Consider the following 12,217-nt stretch of genomic DNA (forward strand, 5'->3'; position numbering starts at 1 on the left):
AAGTACACAGTTTACTGTTGCGTTAAACAGAGGCTACAGTTAAGGAATTGCGCCCAGTAAATCCTCCCCGGCCAGGATACGAACCCATGACATAGCGCTCGCGGAACGCCAGGCGAGTGTCTTACCACTACACCACGGAGACTGTAAACCCATCACCCGTAAAGTGATGTAAACCCATCACTCTAAGTTAACCCATCACACAAAGTTTATCTTTTTGCAACTATTATTTCTATAGTCAGTTATCACATTTTTCAGCTATTTTATTTATTATTATTGTGTGTGTGTTTTGCTTATATATCTGTTAATGTTTAGTTTCACCATTGTCTCCCTACCTTTGTATATGTTCATAATTAGGGTAATACCCAAGTACAGTTAGGTCAATTGTCATTCATTCCAGTGATCCCAAACCGTTCTCCACAGGGACAAGATACTTTTTTTAATATCATCTAATGTTTCAACAATAATGTCCTCATTCAATAGAAAAATGGAGCTTGAACTATTAGAGCATGCACCATGACAAAATACAATCTACTGTATTTTGTAATAAGATCTATAGTTTTAATTGATTTACTAAGCTATTTAAAGCTTAGTAGTACTGTACTGTTGTATTTAATGGCAAATTAATTAAAAAAAAACACATTTTAAATCTTAAAGTTCTATGCATATTTTGTGAGACTGACATAATAATGTCATTCTATCCCTTAACATTGCATGCTCTGTCTGTACAAGTGTTGTGAAAAGCATCGGCTGGTTGTTCCTGTTTTAACTATGTAAAGTTCTATCAGATGTTGAAATGGATTTCCTTTTTTTAACATTCAGTATTTTGTATACCATTTAAAGAAAGTTTTGTGATTTACATTACATTAGTTCAATTATTGCCTGTAACACAAACCAAAGTTATTAGTGTACTGTATATATATCTTGAATAGAGGGTTCAGTACACATGCTTACGGCTGGATCATAATTAGTCTGTTGTATATGAGTGTGAATTAAACACCAACTATTTGTGTATGGTGTATGATAGGCCTTCAGTTCTAGAAAATCAGTTTTGAAGAAATTCTTTTTAGTAGGGCATTCCCAGATACAATTTTATTAAAAATAATTCAATAAACACTTCAACTAGTGCCCTTTGAAGGATGTGTGGTTTGTTTATGCATACGGTTTTGTAGTGTAACGTAAAAGTGGGATGAGGAAAACTTGAATACTGTATTGTATGTGCAGTACAGTATATGCATTTTTCATGGCTAACGTAAGGCCAATGTGCTAATTTTACATTTGTGTAAAATGTCAGTATGCATGTTTATTTTGCATTGAAGACCTGATGCATTGAAAATGTCTTTATAATTTTCCCAAAGATGAGGAGGAAATGCCTTGGTCACTAAGTTGATTAGCTACATACAGTACTTATGTCTTAGACTTTCCACTAAGAATATGCCTAATAGGCTGCTCTGGTCTCCAATGAAATAGTCAAATGTCAAAAATTATTTCAGTAGGTTATAGACAGAAAATGTACCAAATGTCCAGTGACAGCTTGAGTCTGTCCCTAACTGAAATCATTTGTTTGTAAAGTGTTTGATGTTAATATCAAGACCTTGCCCTTATCTCTGGTATCTGCGGTAAGGAGGAGGATCACGATATTGATGTCCAGGTAACACCTTTCTTCAGTAGTCTGCATCCCACTTGCCCTTTGCTTGCCCCTTTTTATTTTATACGCAAATTCCAAATAGTTACAAATTCCAGCCTTTATATAGTAGCGCTCAAATTTGCTATATAATTTCCTGAAATAGTACTATACTGAACTCTCTCTTTTGTTAGTGATGAAAAATGAAGTAGCTTTCACGTAATTGTTTTTAAACTTTTTTTCTGTGTAAGGGAATGTTCATGTAAGGTACTAGCTTGTGATTTTATTCATCATTTTGGAGGGTTTATAAAATTTAATATGTATGGTGTTTGCCAGAACCTTCCATAATTGCTTTTCATAAATTTATTTTATTACTTTTGAAACCAAAACACATTACTTATCTGTCATCCTCATCATCACAAGCCAATACTGGATGGCACGTTTTCACCAGCTTGACCAATGTTTTCCTGCAAGTGGTATCATTTGTATATATATATTTTTTATTTATTTTTTTTATTTTTTACAAGCTGTGAATTTTGTTGGAGGACCGCTTCATATTTCTTGGTGTAGCAGGTCAGTCTTTGGCTAGGGAGAAAGAGAGAGGGGAGAGAGAGAGAGATAGTGAGCGAGAGAGAGATAGTGAGCGAGAGATAGTGAGCGAGAGAGAGATAGTGAGCGAGAGAGAGATAGTGAGCGAGAGAGAGATAGTGAGCGAGAGAGAGATAGTGAGCGAGAGAGAGATAGTGAGCGAGAGAGAGATAGTGAGCGAGAGAGAGATAGTGAGCGAGAGAGAGATAGTGAGCGAGAGAGAGAGATAGTGAGCGAGAGAGAGAGATAGTGAGCGAGAGAGAGAGATAGTGAGCGAGAGAGAGAGATAGTGAGCGAGAGAGAGAGATAGTGAGCGAGAGAGAGAGAGTGAGCGAGAGAGAGAGTGAGCGAGAGAGAGAGAGAGTGAGCGAGAGAGAGAGTGAGCGAGAGAGAGAGTGAGCGAGAGAGAGAGTGAGCGAGAGAGAGAGAGAGTGAGCGAGAGAGAGAGAGAGTGAGCGAGAGAGAGAGAGAGTGAGCGAGAGAGAGAGAGAGTGAGCGAGAGAGAGAGAGAGTGAGCGAGAGAGAGTGAGCGAGAGAGAGAGAGAGTGAGCGAGAGAGAGAGAGTGAGAGAGAGAGTGAGCGAGAGAGAGAGAGAGAGTGAGCGAGAGAGAAGAGAGAGAGAGAGAGAGAGTGAGCGAGAGAGAGAGTGAGCGAGCGAGAGAGAGAGTGAGCGAGAGAGAGAGAGAGTGAGCGAGAGAGAGATAGTGAGCGAGAGAGAGATAGTGAGATAGAGAGAGATAGTGAGCGAGAGAGAGATAGTGAGCGAGCGAGAGATAGTGAGCGAGTGAGAGAGAGAGAGTGCAAACGAGGGAGTGAGAGATAGTGAGTGAGAGATAGTGAGCGAGAGATAGTGAGCGAGAGAGAGAGAGATAGCGAGGGAGTGAGAGATAGTGAGAGAGAGATAGTGAGCGAGTGAGAGATAGTGAGTGATAGTGAGCGAGTGAGAGATAGAGCAAACGAGGGAGTGAGAGATAGCGAGCGAGAGGGAGTGAGAGATAGAGATAATGAGCGAGAGAGAGATAGTGAGCGAGCGAGAGATAGTGAGAGAGAGATAGTGAGCGAGTGAGAGATAGTGAGTGATAGTGAGCGAGTGAGAGATAGAGCAAACGAGGGAGTGAGAGATAGCGAGCGAGAGGGAGTGAGAGATAGAGATAATGAGCGAGAGAGAGATAGTGAGCGAGCGAGAGATAGTGAGAGAGAGATAGTGAGCGAGTGAGAGATAGTGAGTGATAGTGAGCGAGTGAGAGATAGAGCAAACGAGGGAGTGAGAGATAGCGAGCGAGAGGGAGTGAAAGATAGTGAGCGAGAGATCGTGAGTGAGTGAGAGAGAGATAGCGAGGGAGTGAGAGATAGTAAGTGAGCGAGCGAGAGAGTGAGAGATAGTGAGCGAGCGAGGGAGTGAGTGAGAGATAGTAAGCGAGAAAGCGAGGGATAGTGTGCGAGCGAGTGAGATAGCAAGTGAGCGAGTGAGTTATCCTGCAATTAAATAATGAGCAGCCTTCCTCTCCCTAACACTAGGAAACAATTCATGAACAAGAGAATAAATTTTACTCTAAAGGAAACTTTGTAGGCAGTCTTATTGCATTATACTTGTACTGTATTCCTAATTTACTATTTCAGTACAAATATATCTCATTACTTTCCTATGAGGTAAAATCAAGATTTAAACGGTGAAATTAAGAAAAGGTATTATAAGCATATATTTTTAATTATTATTAATATTAGTAACATTTCAGTCCAATTTTGCACGCGTAGAAAATTGATTTAAAATTTGATTATTTAGAACTCGGAAGACCGAGTGCCTGAGGATAATGAAGCTCGTAATAGGATTGAGGAGCTACAGGAGAGGCTGAAGGCAACCCAGAATGAACTAGGTTCTGAAGTTCGAAAGAGAGAAGAGCTGGAGATTCAACTAGCATGCACAACCCAGGTATGATTACTCTTCTTTTAAGAAAATATTTCTAATTAGTAAAGTTAAGAGTTGAGTGAGATGCTTTGGATTAATAGTTTGGTAGACTATTTTGTTTGTGATATTATATATATGTTTGAAAATAAGTTATTAAATTTTTTCAAGTTTAGTTTCCAATCTGTAGTGATATTTTTGTTTGGCATTTTCTGCTGCATATTTAAATTCTCTTTATTCAAAGTTAATCACATTTTTCTATTTTGCCCATAAAGCACAAGATAGAAAATATTAATTCTTCTCAAAAGCATGTTTAATTCAAGCATGTGAAAACTCTTATCAGGAATTAAATAAAAATTCATTATTATTTTAATTCTTTTAAGGAGAATAATGTCCTGCTAGACCAGTTGGCTGTGTTGCGTGAAAAGGAAATAACAGTACGAACATTTGACGAGGAACTGGCATCTCTTGATGATGCTTCTTCTGGAAGACTCTGCCGAAAGGTGAGTTGTGCTTTAGAATTACACTTAAAAGATATAAGTGCCAGCCTTTGATTTGTTAATTCTATTAATCATTAATATAATTTCTGTGGGGAGCCCCTTCGGCTCCCTGGAGTTATCGGACTGATATATGCTATATTAGTCTATGGGTTCAGTCAATGGATTTCTGCCTACTGGGGATCACTAACCATGGTCCCCTCAGAGAGGTGCAGGGAGCAATGGCCCCTAGGAACCCCCCCCCCCTTTGTATTTGGGGGTATTCCATCTGCCATCAACTGGGGTTAGGCATCCAGAAAGGTAGGCATCTCAAAACAATCCCCACATGGTAGGAAATTGCAAAAAACCCAAGACCAAACAGAGAAACAGAGTTCCCCTAAAGAAAACAAAGGAAACAAGCAAATGTCATTCTATGCTGCCGTACCTCTTGTCCGCACAGCCCTCCCTCCCCTCCCCAAAGGGGGGAAAGCCCCAGACCATCGTTCTGGCTACTCACACCTCAGTTCTTAGGCTGAAGCACTCTGGGGCGGCTGTGAACTCTTGCCTCAGTTTCTTGCGGGATTTAGTGCTCCTGTGGTGTTTTCCTGCTGTTTGTGGTGCAGTGGCCAGAAGTAACAGTGTACTGGGACTGCATGAGCTTAGGTCTGCCGTCCCTAAGTGTCCTGTAAGTACTACCCTTTGGTTCTAGGACTGCCTTACCTAGAATCTTTGGGCTTACATTCCCGTTGGGGTTCCTGCTGCTCGGCATTTACCCCACCCTTGAGGTCAGCTGGGGTTTCGTAGCCTTTGTTTGGCTCTGGGGAGGGAGTGTTCCTCTTCCTCCTCCTGCTGCTGCTGCTGCTGGTGCTGGTGGTGGTGAGGGTGAGCTGGAAGACGTTTTCCAGGGTACTCGGGCTGCATGCGCTTAGGGCTAACTTCACTAAGTGCCCTGTAAGTACTGCCCTTGGGGCTTGGGGTTCCCTTCCACAAGTCGCCTTGGGTCTACCTCTGTTGGTCTTTTGCTGCATGGCGATTGACCGCCCCGAGTATTTGGGGGATTCTCCCTTGTTTGCCTTGGGGTAAGTGGTAGTTTTTTTGCACTGATAGGGACGCGGGGTACTGAGCAGCTAGTTTTCACCCATAACAGCGGCCGGCTCTGTTCCCTCTAGGTACGCTGTCCATTGGTTGCTTCCCTGGATACCCTGAAGCTGCCCCGTTTTGTTTATTGGGACCCGGACTTGGGGGTTTTGGTCACTTCGGCCTTGGTTCTCTCTGCACCCTCTTGTTCTTTTCCCTGCTGTGGTTCATTTGCCCCCACCCCCCACCCCAAGCGTCTGAGGGCTTTAGGGTCAGGGTAGGGTTTAGAGGTTTCTGAGACTCGGGCAACTTCTGGGGTTGCCCCTTCCGGGGTGGCTGCGGAGGCATTAGAGTCGGTTCCTCCTGCCATAGCTCTGGGGTCTGATCAGTGGGCCCATCCTCTTCCTGCTATTTCTGCTGCCCCTGGCTTTTTCTTGTGAGGCTGGGGCTTTGGAGGACAACTCGGCCCCGGGGCCTGACGTGGAGGTTCCCAGCATTGGGGAGGAGCTGACTTGGGGGCCTTGGGCCCCATTGGACCCCGCCTGGGTTTTCCGACCCTTTGAGCGGGGCTTGCTGTTACAAGGAGTGGGATTTTCTTTTACCCCCCTCTGCGTACAACTTGGATTTGGGTTCGGTTCCTTCCTTCTGAAGGTTTTCGGCTTCCCGTATCTCTCTGCCTGAGGTGCGGGCGACCATTGTGGCTTGCCTCCTGCGCGACCCGAATTATGCCTCTATGATGAATCCGTCTTCCTTCAGGTTTGGGTCTTCGTCTCCGTACTAGGTTTGGTATGACGTTCCGGAGTCGTCCTGGCTAGAAGACTTCCCTTTGTTTTCGCTGGATGCTTGGCACACCTTCTGTTGTACCCCGTATCGTGCCAGGGCCCGTGGTTCCGCCCGTCGAGGAAACTGCCACAGGTGCCAGTTTCGGAGCCGGTGCAGCCTTCGGTCCTAGCTGCGTCTGGTCAGCATAGTGCTCGCTCTGTGCGCAGGTCGGTTCTCGTAAGGGGCATCGGCCCTTTTGCGGTTCACCCCATTGACGAGGCGATGGGGGGGGAGGCTTGCTCTGTTCTCTCACGCTTGGTCCCACGATTCGTGGGCTTTTCGGGTCGTTCCTCGCAGCCTTCGTTGGCATTGGGTGGCTTCTCCTTCAGGTGGGGGGGTTTGGGCCTCGCGGGTCAGGCCTCTTCTCCTGCGCCCTCTTGGAGTTGGTATGCTTAGGCGTGGTCGAAGCGACGACGTCCCTCAGGTGGGTTTCCCGCCTGTTTCCAGTTCCGAAACGGGACTGTCTGGACCTGCGGTTCATTCTGGACTTGTCCCATCTGAACCCCTGGGTTTTTTGTTCCTCCTTTCGGATGACCACTCTATCCCAGGTCCGGCTTCTTTTGAAGCTGGGCTCTTGGATGGTGTCCCTAGACCTCGAGGACGTGTATTTGCACGTCCATATTCATCCGAGGTTCAGGGACTGGCTTGGTTTTGTTGTGGGACATCAGTGTTACCGCTTTCGTTGTCTCCCATTGGGGTTGAACCTGACGCCTCGCATGTTCACACGTTTTGCCCGGGTTGTTGTGGCCCGTCTACGTCTGTTCGGTGTTCGGGTGTTGGCATACCTCGACGACTGGCTGATTTGGGCTCCCAGTCGATTTGCGTGTCTGCTTGCCAGGGGCGTGGTGCTTTCCCAGCTAGCCGGGTTCGGGTTCCTGGTGAACTGGCGGAAGTCCCATCTAGTTCTCTCCCAGGTTCGGACCTGGCTGGATCTTGTGTGGGACTCTCGGATCGCTTTCTTGTCTCTTCCTCCGGAGTCTCTCCTTCGGCTGCAGTCCCGCATGCGCTGGTTTCTGGGGGGCTTCCGGGTCACCCGGTGGTTGTTTGAGGATCTGTGCAGGAGTCTGTACTCTGCGATGATGGTCTACCCGCCGGGTCGGGTTTGGCTTCATCGACTGTTCTAGTTCCTTCGGGAACGTCCCTTCTGCCTCTCTTGCGATCGCTGAGTTCAACTGCCGGTGGCCTTACGTTGGCTGCTGCATTGCCGATTTCCTCTTTGGATTTTTCGGGGTTCAGTTCCTTGGCGCCTACCCGAGCCCTCGCTCGATGTGTTCACGGACGAGTCGTCTCTCGGCTGGGGCTTTGTAACCAGTGCTTACCAGACCGGCCAGGGGCGGTGGGGTCCATCCTTCTGTTAGGCCCACAGCATGGTGCGGGAGTTCGCGGTGGTGTGGTTTGTGCTTCGGAGGGTTTAAGTCGCTTGGGGATCAACGGTCTAGCTCCATTCGGACTGCTCCCCAGTGGTTTTTGCCTGAACTTAGGGGGTTCGATGCGGTCCTTGGCTCTTTGGGGTTGGTTGCTTTGGGTGACTCGTCTTCCGAGTTCTTGGGGTTTGGCTCTTCTGCCGGTTCTTGTCTGATGGGTGTCCAATGTCCTGGCGGACAGCCTGTCCTGGTTCGTTCCCCTGTCCATGGAATGGATGGTCAACGCCGACTCATTCAGTTGGCTCTGCCAGACGTTTGGGCGCTCGGAGGTGGACCTCTTCGTGTCAGCGTGGTCGAGGCGTCTTCCGGTATATGTGGAGCCCTTCCCCAACCGGGAGGCTGTCGGGATCGACGCCTTTCGGCAGGACTGGTCAGGGTGGGGGTTCCTGTACTTCTTTCCTCCGGTTCAGCTGTTGCTCCAGGTCTTGGCTTGCTTGGAGACTTACCAGGGGGCGAGTTGTCCTTTTGGCCCTATGGTGGCCGGCCCAACCGTGGTGTCAGGCGATGCTTGCCTGGTGTCTGAACCCGGAGGTTTTTCCGTGGCTCCGCCTCTTTCAGGAAATTGGCCTGGTTCACTCTTCTCCTCGAGTCTTCGTGTTTGGTATTTTTGACTCGAGTTTATCACCAGTTATATGGTGACCAGGTGGCTTTGTTTATGGTGTCCTACCTGCGGGCTTCGTCTCGGTGGCAGTATGAAGTTTCCTGGCGGTCCTTCCATTTGTTTTTGTCTCTTTGTCGTTGTACTTCACTTTCGGTTTGGGTGGTGTTGTCCTTTCTCTTGTGGTTGTTCCAGGATCGTCATCTTATGCCGAATACTGTCACTTTGTATCATGCAGCACTGGTGGAGCCGCTTCAGCTTGCTTTCGGTATAGATGTTACTTCTGTGCCGTTTCGTAAGCTGTCTAGGCGTTGTTTCACCTCCGGCCACTTGAGCCGTCCTGGTCTTTGGACAGAGTGCTCTCTTACCTCTCTTCTCCTCGGTTTGTTGTGGCCCCTTTGGTTCAAGATTGTTTTTGAAGGCTCTTTTCCTCTTGGTATTGGCCTCAGGGGGTATATGGTCTGGGAGATTCATGCTCTCTACTGGTGCAGGGGTTTCTGCTCTATCGGTTGTGGATATAGGTTTGTTTATCTGCAGTTGCAGTGCAGTCTCTTTTTGTTCTGGCAAAGAATGAGACTGCTTTCTGGAAGGGTTCTTAGGTTGTTGATGCTTGGTTGGTCAGGCCGGGGGTGCATCATGTTTTGTGTCCGGTTGCAGCCCTCCTCCATTATTTGCACGCCACGGCTTCTTGTGTCCGGAGACGCACTTTGGGTTGATTCAGTTTCCCTTCTTCCCTGTTGCCGGGTATGGGTCTCTCAGGTCATCCGCAGGGTTATTAAGTCTAGCCAGCCTGCGGTCTATCCCTGTGCCCATGACGTTTGTAAGTTCACTGCTCTTGCTTCCGTTTTTGAGAACATGTCCTAGGCTGACATTTGGGCACAGAGTTTTTGGCAGTCGAGCAGGGTCCTGGCTGCACGCTACCTTGTGAACGTTCCTGGGCCTAGTCGGGCCTGTGTCGCTTTGGGTCAGCGGCTGCAGCCTGTCTCGACTTCGAGTTTAGGTGTGGAGCACTGACCGCCTTCCAGGTAAGTCTCCTTTTTTCCTTAGTCTTTGGTGAAGTAGCTCTGGGGAGCTGTAGGGATTCCCCCCAGAAAACCAGCGTTGAATGTAATGAAACGCCATTTTCTGGGTGAGTCCCGGAAGCTCCCCGGTAACCCTCCCTCCCTCCGGTCAGCGGTTTTCGCGTATTTTGATATCCAGCCTTGGAACAGGGGGTGTGGATCGCAGGCCCCCCCCTACCCCCTCTCGGGGAGGGGGAAATGCGCAGACATGCGGAGTTTAAGTTTAAGTAAGAGGTAGTTATGGTTAACAGTATCAAAGGCCTGTCTCAGATTAATGAAGAGTCCAATTGGAAACTCATTTTTGTCAAGGGCTGAGTAGATTAAGTCAAGCAGACTATCAATTGCATCATTGGTACTCTTTTTGGGAGCTGAAGACAAACCTGTCAGGGACTTTGTATGTTGAATTTTACGAGATAAGAGTAGAGCTGTTTGTAAATAATTAAATATTTTTTATAATATAGAAAGATTTGATATGGGTCTGTAATTATTTATGTCTGCCAGATTGCCTACATATGAACTTTCTTTTTTAAGGATATCATGGAAGGTATGACTTTAGAGATTTATTGAACAGCAAAGCTATGGGTCGTGAAAGGGCATGGGAAACACTCTTGTATATCATGGATTGTATTTCACTAATGTTTCCAGCTGCCCCATGTTCTGGGGCACTAATGTCTGCCCACTAATGTTCTGCCTCATTCCGTTAGCTTTCTTTTTCTTTGTTTTACCTCCGGCTTGCTCATGCGCCACCTGAGCCGTCCTGGTCCTTGGACAGGGTGTTCTCTTATCTTTCCTTTCCTCGGTTTGTGTGGCCCCTTCGATTAAAGATTGTTTTTCCAAGGCTCTGTTTCTATTGGCATTGGCATCTGAGGGTCAGGTCGGTGAGCTTCATGCTCTCCTCCAGCGCAGGGGTTTCTGCTCTTTCAGTCCTGGTGGTCGGTTTGTTCAGAAAATGGTCAGAAAACTAGCTTTGAATGTAATGAAATGTCATTTTCTTGGTGAGCCTCAGTTTTTTTTGCATTGTTTGATGCTTAGCTTCCAAACTGGAGTGCTAGGTAACCTGCACGGGGAAGTCTGGGGCTTTCCCCTCTCGCTCTCGGGAAGGGGAGGGCTGCGTGGTCGAGCAACGTGGCGGTGGAGTGTGACATTTGCTTGTTTGCTTGTTGCTTGTTTCTTTGGGATTGGCAGAAGTTTTGTCTCTCTTTTAGGTTTTTAGTTGGAATTTTTTTACCATGTGGGGTTTGTTTTGTTATGCCTATCTTTCTGGGTGCCTAACCCCAGTCAATGGCAGATAAGGAGAACCCCCAACCACAAGGGGGGTTTTCCAGGGCCATTGTTCCCTGCACCTCTCTGAGGGGGCCAGGTTCTGGCTCATGGTCACTGGTAGGCTGAACTCCATTGAATAATGCCCCAGTCTAATGCATCACATATTAGCCCGATAGTGCCTGGGAGCCTCCGGGGCTCACCCAGAAAATTTAGTTTCATTACACTCAATTTTTTTTTTTCATATAATTTAGAATGAAGACTGATGTTGAATATGCCACTTAATATTATGATTGCTGGCATTGTTTTTTTGCTACAGAAATTCATTTATTAATCATTATGGGTAATTTATGCGCTATTCATTGAGATAATATTAATTTCTAACCCATAAATATATGCTTTTCCATGCACTGGGCTTTGTAATTACTTAATGCAATGCATAGTATTTGCTGTTCCTAAATAAATTTTAATGAATTAACATCATCTTTTCAGTGTCTTGGTCATGTAGACGAGCTGGCAAGCAACCCAACTATCTACGATCTTCAAGATAGCATTGAGGATACTGATGCCTCAATTGAGAGTATTCATGGGGAATGTGCTCTCATTAAGCTCAAGAATGGAGGTTATGCATGGGGTAGCCAGGTGAGTCCTTCATGTATGGGATGCTGTAGGAAGGTTATAGGACAAGCAGGGATGAGGATGCTCTCATTCACTCTTGTAATTATGTGACTCATGGTCAATCATTTTATATTTGTTTTTATTCATTTTAAATTATGCATGAATTTTTTGTCTTCAAATTTTGGTACATACATTATTCATATTAATTGTGGATAGCTACAATTTAATTAATGTGGATCAGGTAAAAAGTTGGATACGTCTCGTAAAGGCTCTAAATTTCTGATCCTAGCCTCCAGTAATCAAGAGGGAGGGTAACAGAAGGCTTAGTACTTCTTCCAACTGCTTAGTCAGCAGCTAGTACTGACTGAGGGTACCTTCCCAAAACACAAAACATAAAAGTAAAGTCCCAGAACAGAGGCCACAGCCTGCATACAAAACTTATTAAAGAAACTATGTCTTGCAAGGAAAAGGAAACCCACAGGACTGTGCCATACTACTAGAACCCCAGTGCCAGGTAGCAAAAAAGGATAGCCACAGCAAGTAATTACCTAAGTGTTATTACCTAAGTGTAGTTACAGGATGAGAGCTACGCTCGTGATGTCCCATTTTCCCGGTACTCTTTGTCATATAACACTTTGAAACTATTGACGGTTTTGGCCTCCACCATCTTCTCGCCTAACTTATTCCAACTGTCTGCCACTGTTTTCGTAAGTGAATTTTCTTATATTTCTTCGGCAGCTTTGTTTAGTTAGTTTAAATCTACAGTATG

General features: G+C 46.1%; 1 long non-coding RNA gene across 1 annotated transcript; it reads left to right on the plus strand.

Moving 5' to 3' along the window:
* The first annotated feature begins 931 nt into the window (after positions 1-931).
* On the plus strand, positions 932-11,486 carry LOC138363461 (uncharacterized). Its single transcript, XR_011228085.1, has 4 exons — positions 932-1,648; positions 3,993-4,139; positions 4,496-4,615; positions 11,323-11,486. It is a non-coding gene; the product is annotated as an uncharacterized lncRNA (long non-coding RNA).
* The last annotated feature ends 731 nt before the right edge of the window (positions 11,487-12,217 follow it).

This window comes from Procambarus clarkii, chromosome 11 (genome assembly GCF_040958095.1).
Source record: "Procambarus clarkii isolate CNS0578487 chromosome 11, FALCON_Pclarkii_2.0, whole genome shotgun sequence".
In the NCBI taxonomy this organism is placed as follows: domain Eukaryota; kingdom Metazoa; phylum Arthropoda; class Malacostraca; order Decapoda; family Cambaridae; genus Procambarus; species Procambarus clarkii.